Genomic DNA, 23,766 nt, shown 5'->3' with positions numbered 1-23,766 from the left:
CCTAATTAATTTCATCTTAATAATTCGAATCGGGCGCTGATCTATCTCCCTCTGATTCTCAAGAATCAACTCTCATGAACTTATCTAAATAGACTAATTTCTGGTTATTTCTCCACATTATACGGCCTCCGTGGTACAATGGTTGAGCTTTGGACTCACAATTCGAAAGTCCTGAGTTCGATTCCTGGTGAGGACTCCTCTAACAAAGAGTCACTTTGTGAGATTCTGATTTGGACAGGCTCAGAAAGTGCAGTGCAGTTCCGGCTATTCGCCGTATAAGCACCTCTACCAACCCGCAGTAGAGCAGCGTGGTGGAGTATGCTCCATATCCCCTTCGGTTGATTGTGGCCTGTGCTCAGCAGTGGGACGTATAGGCTGTTTATTATGTTTCAGTCAATAAGTATGTAAGATTGAAACAAATGTGATGTGGTCGTTACGGTCATGTGTACTTAATAATGTGGTTTACTTCAACAGAATTACATTACTGTACCTGAGATTACGTCACCATTGAAGTTACATTGCAGATAACGTTATAAATACCTAAAAACCTACAAAGGTTTTAGCTTCGCGATATTAGAACAGTAAATAAATCCAAGAATATCGTAGGCACCTATAAAAACTGACAAGTGTCATGATTCAGTTTTTTACTTGTTTGTATCTTAAGGGAAAGGCAAAGGCAAAACCGTGGAGCCATCATCGTAATGTTATTATCCCGTAGTTATCACCAATCACCATCTAATGAGTATAAAAACTGCCAATTTCTCCCATCAGGTGTCGCTACTGTAGAGTGTTTTTAAACTTTGACAGTTCCCCATAACGAGTAATCAAACTTATTATTTTGGTTATGTTTTTGCACTATAACCCTTTGCGCAGCGTTTAACTGCAAAATCCTAGTAATATTTATTCCCTAAAGATCGGAAAGAAGAAATCTTAGAAAAACTTATTTTCAATCAAAATTGGCTCCACAGGGCTGCCGCCTACATTTGAGCTTCTAGTTTTTATCCTCTAATTCTGAAGCCATGACATTTTTTTTTGTTTCGTTTGCTCCGAGATGAGGCAGGCAAGGGAGTAAATCCATACAGCCTAGTCCGATGAGATTTTTTACGTATTTTTTATTTCTGAAGGCTGAAGACTTCTATTCATATAACACTTCTATTCTCTACCCATATACGACCAAACACGACCTCTATGGGACCCCAATGATAAAGAAACTTTGACCAACAAACCTGAGATCAAGGATTGCAAGCCCCGGACGTTTTATAATTTGTCTCTGGCATCATCATCCCCCTAGCATTATTCCATTTTTCACAGGGTCCAAATGGACCTGACCGGACCTGTTTAATCTATTAGTGGTCCGGTTTTTTACAGAAGCGACTGCCTGTCTGATCTTCCAACTCGCGAAGAGAAAACCAGCCCAATACAGGTTAGGTCACATACCTCCGAAAATGCATTTCTCGGTATTGTGATTTTCCACACGATGGTTTCCTTCACCGCTGAGCACGATAATCATTTATAATCCAAACATTCAACAACAAATTCGACAATCATTGGTTCAGGCCTGCTGCGACCTCAAATGAGAGGCAAACGTTCTACCCACTGGGCTATCACGGCTCTAATTATAATTTATCTCTGGCATAAAATAAATAATAATATTAGGTATGGAACGATAACTCCCTGCCCCGAACCAATTCATATCCGGCGCTGATCTCACCCCCTCTAGGTCTTAGTCTTAAACAGCTGTGAGCTGCTAATAAGTAAGGGGAGAGCGCGCAAACTGCCTCGCTCGCACTTATATTTTTTTCATGGAGTGTCCGGGATTGGCTTGAGTTCTATCCATAATCACTAATTTAAGAGCCACGCTCTTATCACAGCATTCTCCATGCAACTTTTTTAGGGAAAAATACGGCAGCAGTTTCCCTCTTGCCTTTCGCTCCGCAATACTCTGTCTGACGCGAGTTGGTTCACGCCCAGAGTAGTCTATTTTAAAGCAATACTAGGACTCCTGTCCTCCGCCTCTGAATAGTATTGACAGTTACTGCTGCCTTCTGTTAATTCCCAGATTACAGTCTCTGTTAATTGCCCCTACTGTCCTGCATTGCCGTACCGATGGCTCCCATATCCGCCTCTGCAACCCTTTAGGATCAGTATTAGGACTTCATTGTCAAGTGCTATTATATTGTCACATCTCTAAGCAATAATAAGAGGAGCGTAAAAATTAAAATCTCATTAAATTATGACTCATTTAAAATATTCCATAGTTTTCAGTTACACGATAAAGGCGGTACTCCACGCGACAACGCGTGATCTACAATCTCGGGGTCGAGCCGAATAATTTGTCAGACATTTTGTTTGTGATGAAAGATATTTGGGCATTTGAATGCGATTCTTAGTAAAAATAGTTGTACATTACAATAGAAAGCTATTTAAAGTCGTAACGCCGACAGTCCTTTTAAAATCCAAACTCCATTGTTTCACTATTTTGTCTGGAAACCTCGGCTTTACGAGGTTAAAGACACTAGGAATTAAATTTCGTTATTAAACTTAATAATTTAAATGCTTTATGTTTTATTAACTTTGGCTGGCTGGCCCAGTGTATCGAGTGACAATGAGCAATGTGAGCAATGTGTCTAACCAAGTAGTGCTAGCAGCAGGGCTAACATCCACAATGTGATAAAGAAAATTGGCGAGAAAATATTTTGTAAAAAAGTTAGCTTCTAGAAATGCGACATTTAAATAATCATGAAATTATTTTATTTCATTTCATTTTATTTCATTTTTAGATTTAAATAATCATGAAATAAAATAATTTCATGAAATAATTTCGGCCAATTTTTCAATATATCGTAATAAATAGTCAAATCACTTTTCTTACCCACCCAAGCCCCACATATCTTCTTTCTCTTATACCTAAGTAGATATTATTACTGAAGATAAAGATGATGGCTTGTTAACATAACCTCAAAACAAAACTTAAGACAGGCCTTTACCCTGCAGTGGGATTTTGAGGGCTATTAGTAATAATAATAATCTAGACACAGTACTTTCAAACGAAAATTCGAGTGCAACTAAAATGTTCGTAAGTAATTATATTTTTACGAGTCGCCATCACTTAGACCCGAGGGACTATGACCACAGATAAAATACGTCCCACGTGCCTAATGCAGTATTCATGTTTGTACGGCACCAATTAGAGTAGCTTTAAAATAATCAAGCTCAGGTCCGGGGGATATTTACTGGTGTGACTAGTGCTTTATAAAGATTTTTGAATTCTTTATGTTTTTATGAGCCGCGGTAACCCAGTTGGTAGAATGCTCGCCTCTCACCAACTTTTTTTTGACGTGTCTTATTGTAGATTTGCCGCAGATGGCATTAACTACTTGGCCGGACAAATGGGGAGCGCAGAAGGCTCTCACCCGAGGACCTCTCACCAATGAGCTTGCTTGCTTTGCTCTCTCTTTCTCTTGAATTCATGTTTGGATCATAAATGATTATCACGTACTCAGCCGTGAAGGAAAACATCGTGAGGAAACCCATATTCCCGAGAAACGCAATTTCGGAGGTACGTGACCTAACCTGTATTGGGCTGGTTTTCCCTTCGCGGTTGGAAGATCAAACAGGTAGTCGCCTCTGTAAAAACCGGACCTGTCAAATCTTCAGGTTAGGTAAGCGGACCCTGTGAAAGACGGCATAATGCTAGGGAGATGTGTGTGTTATGTTTATAACAGTTTACAGTACTACTAACATAGTATAACCCATAAGCTCACGACAATATCCCAATTGAGGTAGTCAGAGCTACATCCATCACCAGATGAACTAAGTACCCACGCCTCCCAGAGCTTTCTATTAGACCAACGACACGGCCAGAGTACTGCTAATTACTTAAATAAATATGTAGTCGTTACAGGAGCCATGTCAGCGGCCTTTGGCGACTGAATGATGACTTCGGTCATTGACCTCAACGAGAGAAGACCGCAGGGCACGCGGTAATCATTTACGATCCAAACATCAAATCATAAGTATTAAACCCGTGCTGAGATTCAAACCTACGAGTTGACTATGATAGTAGAGAGTTCTTCCAACTGGGTTTCCACGGCCCTTTATTCATCATTTCATCGACTATATATGTACATTTGAAGAAAATCTGATTGCGAAGGCAAACCTAATCCAGCACTCAATATGTGGAGGTTTGTGCGGATCTAATAGAGAAGTATTTCAGTGCATTACATGCAGCTCACTGAAGCCACAGTAAACAAAAAACAGCAGTGCAAATTCTATTCTTATAATTCTGAACTAGAACCCACAATTCATTCTTTGCATTCTCACATTTCTCACTTAGTGAGCGCGGGAATTAGTCACGAAATACTAAAAATCCAGCCAAGTGCGAGTCGGACTCGTACATGAAGGGTTCCGTACCTAGGGACTAGGTACGCAAATTCCATATCAAATTCCATAATCTGTTGTCATCATTGATGTCGAGCAAAAAAGTAAAAATAAAATCGCGTTTGTTGTATGGCCCCCTTAAAAAGTTGGGGGTTTAAATGGCCACATCGAAGCAATTTATCTAAGAAAGCAATATTGCTATTTGACAGTTGCTTGGATGTGGCCATTTTAACCCCCTTGTTCATTAATTTGATGATGATGAACGCTGTAGAGTAGGAATATTCAGTGGTTTGTTACACTTGTGATTCAATTTAACACTCATGCGTCGTCACTTCACATCGCTTTTTAGCGTAAGTTAGTTAAGTATTTCACTTTCAGACCAATGGCAAACCTATCCGTTCCCACATAAAATCACTTACTTCTAGGGATGTTCAACTGATTAGTTTCTGTAGACCTCACAGCCCACCTTATTAGGGGTCTCACATTTTTAACGAAGACTCCTTCATCTAATACTATAGTAACTATACTTAGATGATTAAAACACATAATACCGCATTCTAACCGCGTTTAATCAGGAATACGAGACTCCCGATATTTCAACACTGCCTATTTCACCATGCAGGGATGGGGGAGATCTCTTTTAGACATGCAGTTTCTTGTAATTTCTTCTCCTCAGCCTCACCTTGCGAAATGACGTAAATACAAAAATGTTACATTGACCTTAAACAAGTTTATCCATGATAATTACGTTGAATAAATGATTCTAATTCTGACATCTTTTCTTACATCGTCATTTTTATTACATCTTTTCTTTTTTTTTTATATAGTAACTTATAATAAGAATACGTAGTAAGCTTGCTGTTCTTTTTATACTATACTAGATGGGGTGGGGGTGATGAGGTTGGTAGGAGTGCAAGAAGTGGAGCGAAATACGCTGCGTGATTGACTGATGTGAGCTGGAATGACTTCAATGGAAACGTGTGAGAGCCCTCAACGCTCCCCATTTGTCCGGCCTAGTAGTTAATGCCATTTACAGCAAATCTGCAATAAGCTAAAAAAAAAGAACTCCAATGGAAATGGGGACTGAAAGCTTGTTACCTTTTTATTGATGTCGACATTTACGATCATTGAATGCCTTCATACCTGACCTCACGAGAAAAAGGGACTTAAAGTTTCTTCATTGAGACTCTTTGTTTATTTCAGATTAGAAAAAAAATTGCTTTATTTCAGATTACAATGATATGGATCATTGTAATCTGAAATGAAGCAATTTTTTTTTTAATTTACATAATAAAACATTCAAATTAATTAAAATAATAAATAAAATCAAATAAAATAAATTAAAATATAAAACAATGATCACAAAATAGGTACATTTTATTTTCTTTATTATTTAATCATCACTTGAAAAACTGCATCTGTCCAAAAAGGCGACTTCAGACTTTAACATGGTTTCGCCCTTTCTATATAGGCTTATATAGGTGAATGTGCAATTTATTTTTTTATCTATTCTGTGGTGCAGTGAAATGTAAGTAAATAATGTTTCAATGAGCTCACGACTATATGCCAAATATAGCAGATCCAATCCAATCCATCCGATAAATAAAAGGAAAAACTGACAATTTTCTCCACTGACATGTTTGACCTTACACAGCTGGATGGAACCTATCAACTGAATTGTGTTACAAAAATGCTTTCATAGTATATTTAAGGGTGGTATTAATAATACTCATGCTCAAGTTCCCTGACATGGCTCATGTAACGACTACTAACTTACATCACTAAATAGTAACCGGGACCAACGGCTTAACGTGCCTTCCAAAGCACGGATCGTCTTACTTTCGGACAATCAGATGATCAGTCTGTAATGTCCTAACCAAACTAGGAAGCACAAAGTGATTTTTGTGATATGTCCCCACCGGGATTCAAACCCAGGACCTAAGGATCGTGAGCTCATCTAGAAGCTCAAATGTAGGCGGCAGCACTGTTAATTGTTCCTAAATTTTGACAGTTCTCCATACTGTACTGAAAAACGTGATAAATTGCTTTAAAATGTGGAGCAACATGGAGTGTATCCCATGTGCAAAATGAGTTACGAAAAAGAAAAGCCATCAGTTGGAAAAAGGCACTTACGTTTTTTAAATTTTCTTCTTTCCGATCTTTAGGGAATAAATATAACACTAAAATTTTGCAGTTAAACGCTGCGCAAAGGATTATAGTGTAAAAATATTACCAAACCAGTCTGATTGTTTATTCAAATATTATGAGGAACTGTCAAAAATTAAGAACATTCAACAGTGACACCTGATGGGAGAAATTCGCAGATTTTATTCTCCTGAAGTCCTGGGGGGTTAAAATGGCCACATCGAAGCAATTCGTCTAAGAAAGCAATATTGCAATTTGACATTTGCGCATATAAAAGTAAGTGCGCAATGCAAAGAAATGTCAAATAGCAATATTGCTTTCTTAGATGAATTGCTTCGATGTGGCCATTTTAATCCCCCTGAAGTGTTTGTTTTTCCTAGCTGATTACCCGCTTCTATGTCTAGAGCAATCGGGTCGTCTGGATCGCAGGAGCAAATTATTAAGTCTTTCGGATAAGTTGGAGAATTTGCAAGATAAAAGATTCTAGTAGCTTGTACCACGCCATGTAATGCGATTTGGAAGCGCGATAACTCAGTTTGTCGATAAAAAGAAATCTATTTGTCCTGTATTCTGTCTCGAGACTCGGGAGTACAGACGTTCTCTGCATATGTTGCACAAATCTCATATTTCTACTGCGAATTCTAATGCACTGGACGAACGGGGAGAATTTCAATTTCACATAGAAAGTGGGACTGACTGATTTAGTTTTTACATGTTTTGGGACTTAGAATATTTGGTAAACTGGTTGCTAGCCCAACGCAATAGTGTCGCGTGGTCTGATTTCTGATTTCTAATGTCCTAACCAAATTAACCGACGAGCTCTGACCACGGGGATTAAAAAGGCCACATCAAAGAAATTCATCTAAAAAAGGAATATTGCTATTTGATATTTATTTGCATTGCGCACTTACTTTTATATGCGTAAACGTCGCGATATTGCTTTTTTTTGGCCTTTTTAAAGTAATAAGAGTTCTTGCAAAGTAATAAATTAACTGGTTGCACTTAAGACCTCCTGGTTACATGTCGTTTCTGTAATAGACCAAAAACACCTACAAAAACATAAATTTTATAATTATGACAACTAACGGTTCATAAATTCACCACTGTTTACAAATAATTCGCTGGGGTCAGTGACTGCACTTTTGCTCTTTGATTGTACCTACCTAAAAAGGGCTTTTTCTGCAAAAAAAATAAGTATTTTCCGAGACCATCAAAGAATGCCCAGCTGTGGCATCAAAACTAGGATCTGTGACATCCAATAATGTGGCTATAAATCGTACATACCTGACTCGACCTTCTTATGAGGGTCGTAACTCCTGACCCACAAACTGACTGGTGTTTTAGGGTTGATTCTATTGTTAACGATATTTTTTTATTTGTTTTTATCACTTCTGGGCAAGCGAGCTCCATCTTTGGTCTCGTCAAGTCTGGGGCCAAGAGTTAACCCATCAAAAGAAAAAGTAAAAAAGTGGTTTCCTGGCAAAAGGCGCACCCCCTATTAGGCTGCCTGTCCATTGAAGCGGAGCGAGCTTGCGGAGCGGTAAAACGGATAAATATTAACCAATAGGATTGCATAAAAACTCCGCTCAGCTGTAGTGGACAGAGATTGGTCAATTCTATTGGTTAATATTTATTTATCCCTTTCACCGCTCCGCAAGCTCGCTCCGCTTCAATGGACAGGCAGCCTTACATGTTTCTTAAACATACCTAGCGAGGGATGGGTGTATAATATATAAACTAAAAACCTCTGCTCACCCTCCAAGAATACAGGCATAATGCTATATTATATTATGTGTGTGTATTGTTTTTCTCCCGCCAAATAGTCAAAACCTAAGAAAAATTCAAAAACAGTTAATTACGTAAAAAGTTGTTTTGTTAGCCGAATAGCGAATTGTGGCTGTAACTTTACTATTACGTAAGTAATCTTTTAAAAAACATTACAGTTAACCGACTTCAAAAAAGGGGAGGTTCTCAACTCAGTATAGGTACTAAAAAACCTATGAAACGTATACAGGTTCAAAATTCCACAAACTACATTGTTTACTTTTGTTTATTTTTTTATTGGAAGACCAACAGCTAACGATACAAAATAATAGTTAATACTAAAAAACAGCCATTTACAGGTACACCAATAGACACGACTTAACTAAAAAAAACCCTTGTCTTCTAGATGAAATATATATAACTAATGTCCAGAACCCTTATTTCGTAAATCTGACTGTCACTTAACCGTTTTTCTTATCTCTCGGTAATGTGATTGATTTAATGACCAATATTGGGGAAAGAAAACGTTAATGTCGAAAAGAAGAAGATGTATTAGTGGTCAATACTCAATGCTTTAAAGATTTGTAAGTAGATTGATCAATGAGATTTTATTGAACTGTTGAAGATTAAGTACTATGGAAAAGTATGTCAGGATTGAAGCGAATTAAATTCCATAGTCTCTGCTCACTCCGGTGGGAAAGAGGCACGGAATAGAAGAAAGAGAGATCGTTCATACGAGTACTTCCACTTTGCACTCCACTCATCCTTTTTTTTTGACGTGACTTATTATAGATTTGCCGCAGATGGCATTAACTACTTGGCCGGACAAATGGGGAGCGCTGAAGGCTCGTTTAAGACAACAGGCCTGAGGGCTCAGGGCGTTGTCGGAGATAAAAAATATTTGAAAGAATTAATCGACCCTAGTGGGTCGATAGCGATAAGCGCTGAATGAGGGAAATCGTCGACCACGCCGGCGGGGTCGGTATCGGGGCCCTGAAGTGTTTGGTGTCGCGAGCTGATTGGCTGCCTCTATGGCTAGAGTAATCGGGTCGACGGGATCGTATACTACGTCCTTCGGACGCCGATACTTTTCAGTACCGTCCCTAAGCGGAATGTACTCGGAAGCCGCAACCACCAGGGGATTTGCGTGGTGCGGAGCAGAATCAAAAAAACGTTTGGAAGCACATTTGAGCCATTGGCCAATGGTTGGCAGACCTAGGTCAATGACTCCACTCATCCGGAAACTTTACGACGCACGGAGCTCCGCGATAGTATATTAAAAGGTCGTCTTGCGCATTATACCTGCAGAGCAAAAATCAAATATCGACTGTCATGTAAGAAGGTTCCTCCTTATCACAGAAAGCTAGTATGATCGGCTATTTATCAAAAAAATACTTTTGTATGCAGTATCTTACGAAAAGTAATGATAAAATTGCAGCCTATCACATAAAATAAAATATACATTGCCGGTAAAGTGGCTATGGAATTTGAGAAGCAGTAGAACTATCGTAGTTATCAGTTTGCAGGAGTAGGAGTAAAAGAGAGTGGGGTTGAACCGGCGACAGCGGTTCTCATACAAAATGCGTGTTAGGGCCTTTCATTCCTTCTTCTTCTGTTTCGTGGAAAGAGGTGTGAGTTTATTTCAGTATATTTAAGATTTAACAAACCGTATTTCTCTATATTTTTGTTCATGTTATGAATTCATCAACATCAGCCCATTAACGTCCCCACTGCTGGGGCACGGGCCTTCCCTATGGATGGAAAGGGAGATCGGGCCTTAAACCATCACGCGGGCCCAGTGCGGATTGATGGTTATTAACGACTCCTAATGCAGCCGGGACCAACGGCTTAACGTGCCTTCCGAAGCACGGAAGAGCTCGCGATGAAAACTTTTTTTTTGGTCACCCATCCTATGACCGGCCTTTGCGAAAGTTGCTTAACTTTAACAATCGCAGACCGAGCGCGTTTACCGCTGCGCCACCGAGCTCCTCAGATGTTATGAATTATTTAGAGGTATTTGCGAGATTGCACAAAAAAGACAAAAACATTGCATTCAGGTGGTCGTCGGGCATATCATAAGTACCTATAATTCGTATTGGGGTAGTCGACGGTACATCCATTGCAAGATGAACTGAGTACCCACGCTTGATCGAGTTTTCTGATAGACTAAAGCAACGTGATAGGTGGTGAACAGAATCAGAATCATTTATTCAACGTAATTATCATGGATAAACTTGTTGAAGGTCAGTGTAACATTTTTGAATTTACGTTATTTCGCAAGGTGTTATGGCTGAGGAGAAGAAATGACAAGAAACTGCAACAGCAACACATCTTTTAAATCAATGTATAAATTCAATACAATTCAATTCATTACAATCAATGTAATACATTACAAGTTATTTAATAACTAAAGGAACACATTCAATACCAGAAATTTTTATCATTTAGGTAATCATTAATCTTATAATAAGCTTTTTTACATAAAGTAAGCTTCACGTGAGCTTTAAATTTATTCTCTGACAAATTAAAATATTATCTGGTATTTTATTGTAAAAACTTATACATAACCCCAAAAAAGATGAATTTAATTTACTTAATCTAGAATTTTTATACCATATCGTCGTCTGCAATGCCATTCGTTTATGTAGTCGAACTTGTACGTGTTTGTGTGGTTAACACGATAAAACATAAAAACAATATCAGGATATTGATCTCATAGCCTCAAGGCAAATGTCGTATCCCAAAAAAATCCAAAAATATAAACAACGGTTTCCTTTGGAATGAACATCAGGGGGTCAAATTCCAAATTGGCGGAACAAAGGGGAGTGTGGTTTTTTTGATAAACTAATCCTTGCCCCGGGATAAACAGGGGATCAAAATGTTTAGGGGACTCTGTACTAAGGAATCGTTTAATATTTTATCATGTTTATACCATTCGTGGTTGCGAAAATGCGTACAGAGCTTGTAATAGAATGAAACAAAAGAATAGTTTATTTTAGGATGGACGCCACATTACAGACTGATCTTAGAAAAAGAAATACTCTTTATTTGCCTTTGAAAAGGGTAATAGATGGAGTAATGGATGTAACAACATACATAAACAGCCTATATACGTCCCACTGCTGGGCACAGGCCTCCCCTCAATCAACCGGAGGGGGTATGGAGCATACTCCACCAATCTGCTCCAATGCGGGTTGGTGGAGTTGTTTTTACAGCTAATAGCCGGGACCAACGGCTTAACGTGCCCTCCGAAGCACGGAATCATCTTACTTTTTCGGACAATCAGGTAACTCAAGCCTGTAAAGTCCTTACCAAACAAAGGACAGTCGCACAAAGTGATTTCGACAATGTCCCTATCGGGAATCGAACCCGGACCTCCAGATAGTGAGCCTAACGCTCTATCCACTAGACCACGGAGGCTGTTGGATGTAACAACATAAAACCACAAAAAATGACACAAAGGCACAAAACAGTATAATAAATTGTTTTAAGTTTACGCGGTTATTATCATAATTAAAACACATAATAACGGGTTCTTACCGCGTTTAAATGGGGATATGAGACTCCCGATATTTCGACACTGTTGCAAGTGCCATGATCACGGGATGTCATCCCGTCATAATATCGGGAGTCTCATATCCCCATTTAAACGCGGTAAGAACCCGTTATTACCTATGTGTTTTAATTCAGTATAATAAATGTACCAATTCATACAACAGTGTTTTACATTCTTCAAAACAACAATTAAATATACATAGGTATCGCTAACGTATATAGTATTCTCCATGCTAGTAGGGCAGTGGGTTCCATGTTGCCTTCCGCCCCGCAGTACTCTTGTCTGACGCGAGAGGGATGGCGCCCAGAACAGTCTATTTCAAAGCCGTACTAGGACTCCTATCTTCCGCCTCTGAATAATACTGACAGTTACTGCTGCCCTCTGGCAGGTTCCAGGTTACAATCCCTGTGACTCGCCTCTTCCGTGAACATAAACAGCTTATATAATACTACATCCATCCCTCTGATGGACTGATTCCTCTCCTCAAGCAAACGACTTCGAAAAACAGAATCCCTACATATTTTTCGTCGAGTTTTATCCCTGCTCTACTCATATAAGGTTGAAGTAAAGTAAGTGCGTTGTTTCTTTGCAAAACCTATCAGTAAGATTTTGTAATTGCCTGATAAAAATCTAATACCAAATATGCGTCAGTTAATTTTTGCTGTGGCGATTGCTCAAGGCGCTTTCGCACTTAAATATCGTTACAAAAGAACACGTCTGCTTTCACTGCATTTGTATACAATTTATTTTGACAAACATATGCAACTTAATAGTGTGGGTTGTCAACAAGTCATCAGATAACCACTTTCCGCTACTAAGTGGTGAAGGACGTTATATAAGGTTACGACTCGATTACTCTAGCCACAGAGGCGATCAATCAGCTCGCGACAGCAATCACTCTCAGATACCTACACCGACCACGACAGTGCTTATTGATATGGGCCTACTCGTTACCAATTCTATCCAAGGTTCAGAATCCAGTGAGCACCCAGCACTTCCCATGTGTCCGGCCAAGTAGTTAATGCCATCTGCGACAAATGTACAAAAAGTCACGTCAAAAATACTGAACCTGCTTAATATACGTGCTTACCGTTGTTTACATTATTTTTTAGATCATAATATATATGACTGATATCTGTCTGTCTGTGTCTGTGGTGTCCGGAAGTAATAATTTTTTCTTTCTTTCTTTTCTTTCTTTATATCACGTGGATTCCAGAAAGGCTGAGACGCGCAACGTGATAAAATTATCGATCGATTCAATATTTTTTATCGAAATCGATAAGTTTGTTTTTTTCCCTAACACGCGTGGCACTTGATTTAGTTCCTATTTTGACAGAACGACACGACTTATTTGGGTTTACAGATTAGCACCAATCGACAAAACGACATATGTAATTATATCGTCAGTCAATGACCGTGACAAAATTTTATGACGCCGCGCTTGTTAGCCCTACTTGATAGCACTGACAATACGCTGCCCCCTATTACATAGGACTTAAACATAGCTAATGAGGATTGGATGATATAATATACACTTCTGCCTACCCCTTTCGGGAATACAGGCGTGAAGACATGATATGTGTTTTGTTATGTTAGTACGTATAGAACGGTAACTCTCCGCCCCGCAAAAATAAATCGGTAATAAGTATGCTACGTATGTTATTCTTACATCATCATCATCATCATCATTGGCCTTATCTTAAACGTCTGTTTCAGACGATTATGACGTCATTGCCTCGAAGAAATGCACTTTCTTTCATGGCTGTGCAAGCCAATCCTAGAGCGGCAAACTCTACAGCACACTCTATTGTTACAACATACATACATACATACATACATAAACTCACGCCTATTTCCCACCGGGGTAAGCAGAGACTATAGAATTCCATTTGCTTCGATCCTGACACACTTCTCTTGCTTCCTCCACATTCATCAATCGCTTCATACACGCACGCCGGTTCAGAGTAGATCGTATTGATACAACATACATGCATACATAAACTCACGCCCGTAATCCCTAATGGGGTGGGCAGAGCCACAAGTAATCAAATACAACTTGCAGCCACTGTTGATACGATGTCGTAAGTCGTAAGCTGGATATGATGAACCTTATGGTGATAAGGGATCAGCCTATCGCCCATAACATTAGTCCATCATGTTAGAGGACACAATCCCTCTGTCGGTTTTTACGACACGCCCGGGAAGACAAGCAGCTGAACGTTTGCTATGTTTGTTATTTGCTCCCAGATCAGCATAGAAGCAATCTATTGTTACAAAAAAGGTGCTAAGCGGCCAACTTTAACCGCGTCAATTAACCAGTATTACTATGCTACGAGCTTCTCCCCTTGGCTATAAAAATCGTACTAAATAATAAATCCCCACCTGACATTCCAATCATTCCACAGATTCCACATTTCCTATGCAGGATGCCGAGGAGACGGCGCGACAAACATCCAGCATTGTCTATGGGAATCTAGAAAAGGTAGGAAAACGCAGCGGTTTATTTGTATAACGTGTCACTATCGTGTCAGTCATAAAGTGAAAAAAACACATTCAGATCTTATCGTGTGGGTTGTGAGGTAGAATACCAACCTCATCAACCTCGGTGTCAGGGTTATAATTGAGCCACCAAAGGCCCCTGACATAGCTCATGTAACGATTACTCCCTTACATCAGTAAATAGTAACCGGAACCAACGGCTTAACGTGTCTTCCGAAGCACGGATCATCTTACTTTCGGACAATCAGGTGACCCTGAAATGACTCATGTAACGACTACTTACTTAAATCAGTAAGTATTAACCGGGACCAACGACTTAACGTGCGTGTGTAACTTATAGTTAAATTCATTTTACTTTGGACACCAATATCGATATTATGTTTTCTAGCCGCTCGTCAAACTGCCCACCCCAGCAGACTTCAGGCGTGAATCTGTGCACAGAAAATTGAGTCGTTCACTTATCTTTTTGTTCACAGCAAATCAACTTTTTTCAATCAAGTGACATGTTTTGTTCATTTCTATGACACGAGTATTCTATTTTATCCAGCTTACGACATCGTATCAACAGTGGCTACAAGTTGTCTTTGATTACTTGTGGCTCTGCCCACCCCACTAGGGATTACGGGCGTGAGTTTATGTATGTATGTATGTATGAGTATTCTATTTTAAACCGCGCAGTTTTTTCTTTCATTGCCTAAAGGATATTGGAGATAGGTCTATTGTCTACGTGGTCTCTCCTTCGTTGAATGCTATATTAAAAATTCATGAAAATCTATTCGGGGAAAGGAATACAGAAAATCCACCTTCAGGTTTCTTCTCTCGTGTGGATTTTGAGGCCAATGATCAACCTTATAGACCCTGGTGTCTGTATTACTTTTGACCCCTGATGTGGCTCATGTAACAACTACATACTCAAGTAAATAGTAGTCGAGATCGACTCCTTAACGTGCCATCCGGAGCACGGGGTTATTTTTTTAACATAACAAGCATCACGCCTATATCACCGAAGGGGTAGGCAGAGGAGAGGACATCGGCATCGTATCGAATACTGAGGGGGACAATTCAGGTCAAGTTGAAAGGAGATCATCGGATTTCGGCCCAGAAGCCAAAGTGCCGGCCAAAAAATAATTTTGCTATATTCCGTTAGACCTTATCCATCTGAGCATTTATTACTATGGCACCAAAGCTGTAGGGTCAATATCTTCGGTTTTATTCGAATTTAAAAAACTGTATTTTTTCATACATTTTTGGTCAAAATGTAAAGTGCCGGCCAAGTAACAATAATGGTATATATCCTTAGAACTTATCCGTCTGAGCATTTATTACTATGGCACCAAAGCTGTAGGGTCAATATTTTCGGTTTTATTCGAATTAAAAGAACATGAATTTTCATACATTTTGGTGAAAATGTGAAGTGCCGGCCAAGAAACAATATTAGTATATTCCGTTATAACTTATCTGTTTGACCATTTATTTATAGGGCACCAAACGTCTCTGACCATTATTTTGACTTTTGTTGGACTCTACGTTATAGTTTCTATGTGAAAAGTGCCGGTCAGCAAACAACACATGTCAAAGCTATCGAGAAGATACCTGTAAACATTATTCACTATGACAAAAACGTGTATGACCATTAGTTTGGCTTTTGCTGGTTTTAAAAAAAAAACTCGACTTTTTTCATTTTGTAAAAAAATAAAATATAACAGGCGCGTTATTTAAAGGATCGTCAGAATGTTTATTACTCTATGGCATTAAACGTATATGACCACTATTTTGAACTTAATTCGATTTCTCAAAAATCTGGTGTTTTCATAGATACCTACACTTTGGCGAAAAAATGTTTTATCTGGTGATAATGGAACTATCTTGCTAAAGGCGTAATATAGTCGACTTTTTGACACATTTTTATAAATTAAAAATAGGTTTGCGTTTGACCACTACCTCACCTGATGGTGATACACGCTTTAGAAGTTACTTTTTTAAAAAAAAGTGTGTATACAAGGAAAATACAGTGGGGTGATAGAGGTACTATGTTATCAGCCGAGTACCACCAGGACATTGTGATCGGCATACATGCAAAGTACAACCGACCGACTCCTGTCTTTCCTAACAGGTACTTCAGACGTCATACCAAAATATGAGATTCGTCACTTGATGGCAAGCTTATCTTTGGAGGGTGGTAACCATCTGCGGTCAATGGTCAAATTTATGGTCGAATCAATACCATAATTCAACCTAAACTAACGTTGAGTCGAATGCAAAAACTACAGCCAACGTCATATTTAAAATCTGATGGTATTAATATAGAACTTCACCTAACAACACACAAAACAAAATCACAAAATATTTATCTGACTAATAACTAGTCATTGGGAAAGCTCTGCTTGTTGTCATTGTTAAAATGTATAAAAAATAAAGATTTTTAAAAAGTCCACTAAAAGCCAAAGTCGACATTTGGTAACGTAGTAAAAATATACGTTTCAAGTTGTTTACCAAAAGATTTGACTCATTTTGTTTAGCTGGCTGACATTTTCCCATTTGAACCAAAACGAAAAGAGAGACGAATAAAAGTCAAAATAATGGTCAAAAATGTTTTGCGTCAGATTATTAAATGTTCTAAAGGTCCTTTGTAATCCGCCGTACCGCAATTTTTGCCCAAATCACTTTATTTTTAAACAAAATAAATAAGAAATCAAGATTTTTAAAATAAAATAAATGCCAAACTAATGATCGTACACGTTTGGCGCTATAGAAAAAAATGTTAATAGGCATCTACTCGATACTCTCCACATGGTATTTTTGCTGGTCGGCACTTTTCACATTTGAACTAAAACGTAAATTCCAATAAAAGTCAAAATAATGGTCATAGATGTTTGGTGTCATATTAAAAAATATTGAAAAGCAACTATTAGACAGATTCGACGTATTTTTTCGATGGCCGGCATTTTAACATATTAACCAAAACGGAAAGTCCAATAAACGTCAAAATAATGGTCATAGAACTTTGGCGCCATAGTAATAAATGTTCTAAAGGTCCTTTGTAATACGCTTGTATCCCTTTTTTTCCCAACGGACATAATATATTTTTTTACAAAATGTATGAAAAATCGAGATTTTTAAAATCCAATTAAAGCCAAACTAATGATCGTACACGTTTGGTGTCATAGTAAAAAATGTTCGTAGCAATCTACTCGAAAGGTTCAACACATTTTTTTTCTCTGGCCGGCACTTTCAAATTTGGGCCGGCCAAAGTATGGAGAGCCGATGATCTCCTTTCATCAACTCAGATTTATGGTCTGAATCATTCCTCAAAAAGTTCGTTACAGTGTTACTAACACCCTGTATACACCCACTCCTCGCCAGTCACGTTTAAGTCCCATGTAATAGAGCCTATTGCCATAAACCGAACATAAATTCTGAAAACTTAGAATATAAATAGTTTATTATAAAAGGGCGCCACACACAAAAAAAAGACAACAACGTCATATCAAATTTCCACTAAAACAATTACAAAAAATCAAGACGGATGTTTGTCGAAATGATCATAAGGTGGTGGTGGACGTCCTGAGATAAAAGGTCCTCACTCAGCTCAAGTCGCGGCGTGAACCACAACGCTGATATTATGTGGACCCTGTTGGGTGGACTTCGTGATGTATTATGTAATATGATCCAAACTGCAAATCAAATTCACAAAGTCGAATTCAGTGGTTTGGAGCCCGAGCCGGGATTCGAACCAGGGACACTACGATGTAAGTCACGCGGTCTCTGAACAGGATTCGATGTTTTTACTAGTCGTTAAAAATACCGGCTGTAAATTCATCATCATCATCTACCTAGCATTATCCTGTTATATGACAGGTTCGGATTTTACAGAAGCGACTGCCTGTCTGACTCCCAGTCCGCGAAGGGAAACCAGCCCTTTTTTTGACGTGACTTATTGTAGATTTGCCGCAGATGGCATTAACTACGTGGCCAGACAAATGGGGAGCGCTGAAGGCTCTCACCCGGTACAACGTTTAAGACAACAGGCCTGAGGGTACCCAGGTGGGCGCGAACCTCGGGTCAGGGCGTCGTCTGAGAGGAAAAATATTTGAAAGAATTAATCGACCCTAGTGGGTCGATAGCGATAAGCGCTGATTGGGGGAAATCGTTGACCACGCCGGCGGGGTCGGTATCGGGGTCCTGAAGTGTTTGGTGTCGCGAGCTGATTGGCTGCCTCTATGCCTAGAGTAATCGGGTCGTCGGGATCGTCGTTCGGACGCTGATACTTTTCAGTACCGTCCTTAAGAGGGAATAAACCAGCCCGTTACACATACATATCATCATCAGCCCATTAACGTCCCCACTGCTGGGGCACGGGCCTTCCCTATGGATGGATAGGGAGATCGGGCCTTAAACCATCACGCGGGCCCAGTGCGGATTGATGGTTATTAACGACTGCTAATACAGCCGGGACCAACGGCTTAACGTGCCTTCCGAAGCACGGAGGAGCTCGAGATTAAAACTTTTTTTTTGTGGTCACCCATCCTATGACCCGCCTTTGCGAAAGTTGCTTAACTTCAACAATCGCAGACCGAACGCGTTTACCGCTGCGCCACCGAGCTCCTCCACATACATACATACCTGTTGTAAATTATCAACATTTAAAATCCCCGTACTTATTTGTAGTACTTTGCCCGTTATTCGTTGCTTAACACTATAACAATTTTCCACTCAGTTACATACAACAAAAACGTGTATTATCACAAAGAGAAGGCAGTACAAGACGATTTAATATAGTTTTAATTTACCTACGCTCCATTGTTGGGCCGACATTGTGCGCTCTATGGAATAGGAAGGGAGAATGGTCCTGTTTTTGGACACATCTTGTATCGTCTACTCAAGACGAATAAAATTATAACATTGTGGTCCTGAAGTTCACCGATACCGGACTTGCACCAATTAATTAGTAATTTGTCTTAAGTGCAGTTTTCACTATACGGCTGAGTACCTATCACGTTGTTTTAACAAAGAGATCGGTGATGTGTGGGTACTTACTTCACCTTGCGATGGATGTATCCCTGACTACAGTCGTGAACTTATGTTCTTATTGTAGTGTTTCTGATCTAATCTAGCCTACAAGATCCCACTGCTGTGCAAAGGCTTCCCCTTCCTCTTTCCGTTTTTCGCGGTGTTGTGCGTACTCCGGCCAGTCCCTCCGGCAAGCGTCCATGTCGTCACGCCTTCTCTTTCGAGGTCTACCACGACGCCTGTACCCGTCATGAGGCACCCAATGCGTGACAATCCGAGCTCAACGCTCAGGATGGATGCGACAAACCATGGTGGCTTTCATTCACGTGTCTTACATTGGCGCCACGCTGGGCTTTTTTTGAGTGTCGTGTCGCGTGCTTACGTTTTATCATGCCATACGGGAAATTTTCAATTTTGACTGTTTTTATTATTTTGGGGTTATGTATACGTTTTTACAATTAAACATCAAATACAAAAAAATACCTTTCTAAATCGTGTCCGCAACAGTGCCACCTACCCGAACATCCGTGATATTACGAAAGCGGACGCAAGCGGTGCCGCGGGGACAATGCTATAGTATAATAATAATAATATGATAATTTTGTGCATTTTCACCTTCCGGTACCTTTTATAGTCTGTGGTGCAAGTTGAATGAGAATCTTATGTAATTAATATAACTCATTGTATGTAACTCCGGCCAAGTAGTTAATGCCATCTGCAGCAAATCTACAATTAAGTCACGTAAAAAAAAATATGTATTATTGTTGTTGTTGTTCTGCTATTGTTGTTGTTGTATTGTTCCTGTAGACACCATCTAATTTTATTATAAATTATATCTGTCATTTTCTTATCCATCGAAAAGGAAAGGGACGGGTAATCGACAAGCATAAAACTTATGGGACACACTTCAGTTTTAAGCACAAATCAAATATAACCCTATAAAAATAACATTCGCCAATAACCTGACAGAATTAAGTTGACAGCACACGTCAAACGTTTATCTATTAAATATGTTGTTAGTAATGTACGGTCACGAGCATACACTTTGGTATTTATGTCACATTAACTTTTTTGACAAACTGAACTGTAAGTCTCACTAAATGTCAAATGTGTTAGTGCGACAGAGTCCTAAAGTGGGTAAGTACATTATATTGCTCATCATGACTATACACGCCTATCTGCCCTTTATTATCTCTTTCCCTGTCTGCTGGAAGAGATTTCTACTGGAAATAAACTGAACCGTTTGTGTTAGTCTGATTGTTTTTTTATATCCTGGGGGGGTTAAAATGGCCACATCAAAGCCATTCATCTAAGAAAGCAATATTGAAAATTGACATTTGCGCATATAAGTAAGTGCGCAATGCAAACAACTGACAAATAGAAATATTGTTTTCTTAGATGAATTGCTTCGATGTGGCCATTTTTAACACCCCTGTTCTGTGTATAATAAACTGTAATAAACAGACTAACGCTCTTCTTTACAAAAAATAACAACGTACTTACAAACAGTGTCTAAAACATTGTTATAAACGCTGTCCTGTCTCACTTAATACCATTAATATTCATTAGAATACATCACTACATAGTATAAAACAAAGTCGCTTTTTCTGTCCCTATATCCCTATGTACGCTTAAATCTTTAAAACTACGCAACTGATTTTGATGCGGTTTTTTTAATAGATAGAGTGATTCAAGAGGAAGATATAATAACATCCATCAAATAGTGGAGAAATACTGTTATTTTTGAGGTTTTTAATGTGATGTCGTAAATAATTTCATTTTTTCCTCAGCATTGCACCCGAGCGAAGCGAAGTTTATTTATTAAACAGACTAATGCACTTGTTTACAAAAAATAACAAAGTACAAACAGTATCTAAAACATTGTCATAAACGCTATCCCTTCTCACTTAATACCATTAATTTATTAGAATACACGTGCATTATGCATATTACACCTTATATTGTACCTTTCGGTGCAATTAACACAATGACTACTAAATTATTCAGGACGTATTATAGTGGCCAGTTATTCCATTTGAAAGATGATACGACGGTTTTGGCTTTTATAGCTGAACGAATTTAAGTGGCTTCCTAATTTATTATTAGGTAAGTAAGAAGCCAATTCAGTGTGGAAGATATATGGAGGTTGGAGTGGAATATGTTCGACGGCACAAATTCGGACCTTATTCGAGATCCCACGCGGAAGATCCCTGACTTTGACACCAAACGAAAAATCTGGAACCGACTAAACCGGTGTGGGGACCACGGATAGTCGAAGCGTCACCTACATAAATGGGGCTTAAAGGAGTCGCCATACTGTGAATGTGGTCACCCGGATCATATCTCACAGAGTGATCGAGTGCCCTCTACACCGGTTCCCATGTGGCATAGCCGAGCTGCATTGTGATGGATGCGGCAGAGACTTGGTTAGGGGAGCTTAAACTAGATTTTGCAATAATAATAATAATAATTAGGTCTTCTTCTTCTTCCTTGCGCTATCCCACTTTAGGTGGGGTCGGCTCTCCTAATTTTGCGGCGCCATGACATTCTGTCTAGGGTTGTCGGGTCGGGTAAATTTTCATTTTTCAATAATCGGGACATGCTGGTCCACCAAGTATAAGGAGGGCGTCCTCTGCCTCTTTTGTTCTCGGCCAGGCAAAGAGCTGTGTGGACTACATGCTGCTGGTCTCTCCGCATTACGTGGCCATACCACCTCAAACGACTTTCTTTCAGCTTATCGGGTATAGGGGCTACTTTGAAGCTTCCGCGAACGTACTCGTTTCTAATTTTGTCTTGCCTAGTCACCCCTCCCGACCATCGAAGCATTTTCATCTCAGTCGTATGAAGTTTCTGTGTGTGCGCCTCTTTAAGCGGCCAGCATTCCGATCCGTACATCAGCGCAGGTCTCACGGCCGTCTTATCGCAATAATAATAATTAGGTAACTTAATAAAAATTATCATGGTGTCTTTTGAGATTCCCCTGTGGATGTGTGTTAAGCTTGCTTCTCAAACGGTAAGATGCGGTTTGATCCCCGGTACCTGGCTTGCACTAATGAGTTAGTATCAACTTCAGGACCCCAATACCGACTCCGCTGGCGTGGTCGACGATATCTCCCATTTAGCGCTTGTCCACTCAGACGAGACGCCCTGAGCCGAGGTTCGCATCCGACTGGACACCCACCCTCAGGCCTGTTGTCTTAAATTTTGTACAGTCCGGCCAACAGTTATGCCATTTGCGGCAAATCTGCAATAAATAAAAAAGAAGTTAATATCAAACGAATATACCAACGGGGTCAAACCATTGCAAGCACAGTTAAAACGTTTAAAAACCCATTTGGCATTATCACTAAAAACTAGGTATCAATTTGAAAAATCGAACAATTTTAAAATGAGTCGCCAACTTTTTCGGCCGATTTAAAATTTAATTGAAAACTCAAACTGGCCATAAATATTGGAAAATACTTTTGTAAAACGGGCGGCGCGAACGAAACGATTCGTTCATTTATTCGATTGAATGAATGATTTAATTGAACGAGTGAATGAGATTGAATGAGTTAAACGGTTTCGCTCTAATGGGGCTGCGAAGTGCTTTTTATTGCTTTATTTCCTGTTTAATGTAGATTATGGGCTGCCAATATTTACGCATGAAAGTTATGGTGCATTCGAAATTTTTTGATTTCCTTTTTTATTGGAGCATTATTCGTCGTGGTAGCCCAGTTGGAAGAACGATTGACTCTCATTCTAATTTTGCAGGTTTGAATCCAGCATGGGCCTTAACCTATGATTTTTGCAATCGTTTTTCAAATTCATGTTTGGATCATAAATGATTATGTCGTGCTCAACGGTGAAGGAAAACATCGTGAGAAAACTCACATTCCCGAGAAATGCGTTTCGAAAGTATGTGACCGATTTGCCCTTCGCGGTTTGGAAGGTCAAACAGGCAGTCTCTTTTGTAAAAAACCGGACCTGTCAAATCTTCAGGTTAGATTAGCGGACCCTGTAACAACGGGATACCGCTAGGGAGATGATCCGAGTATTAGTCGTGTAACAAAATATGTCTGGCGACTAAAATTAAAATTGTTGAGAACCTACTTTTCTTTCCACTGTTTAGAATAGGTTGCAGAGACCTAGAATTTTTTCGTACTTGCATCCTAAATCTATGAAAGGTTGAATGCAATCTGCTAGATAGCTATTATGTATTTTGACCATGTCCTAAGAAATGAGTAAGTAATGCCCGTCTTCACCAACATGCCCTCAACATATTCCTACGTAAGTGACCCTTAAGTAAGGGGTCCCTTTAAATCCGACCCTTACCTAAATTCATTTTCACCATGCTAGGTGCTACTTAACTAGGGTTCCCTTAAGTAAGTGACAGTTGTTTTTTTTTTTAAAACGGCATCCATTGTCGATAT

At 39.3% G+C, this 23,766-nt stretch overlaps 1 protein-coding gene across 1 annotated transcript in view; it reads left to right on the top strand.

The window, feature by feature from the left end:
• The window catches only part of LOC126373959 (uncharacterized), a 650,308-nt gene that overhangs the window by 306,706 nt on the left and 319,836 nt on the right, over positions 1–23,766 (top strand). The gene's annotated exons all lie outside the window — the stretch shown is intronic.

This window comes from Pectinophora gossypiella, chromosome 16, assembly GCF_024362695.1.
Source record: "Pectinophora gossypiella chromosome 16, ilPecGoss1.1, whole genome shotgun sequence".
In the NCBI taxonomy this organism is placed as follows: Eukaryota; Metazoa; Arthropoda; class Insecta; order Lepidoptera; family Gelechiidae; genus Pectinophora; species Pectinophora gossypiella.
The sequence above is the reverse complement of the archived record's forward strand: the minus strand, read 5'-3'. Positions and strand labels throughout refer to the sequence as shown.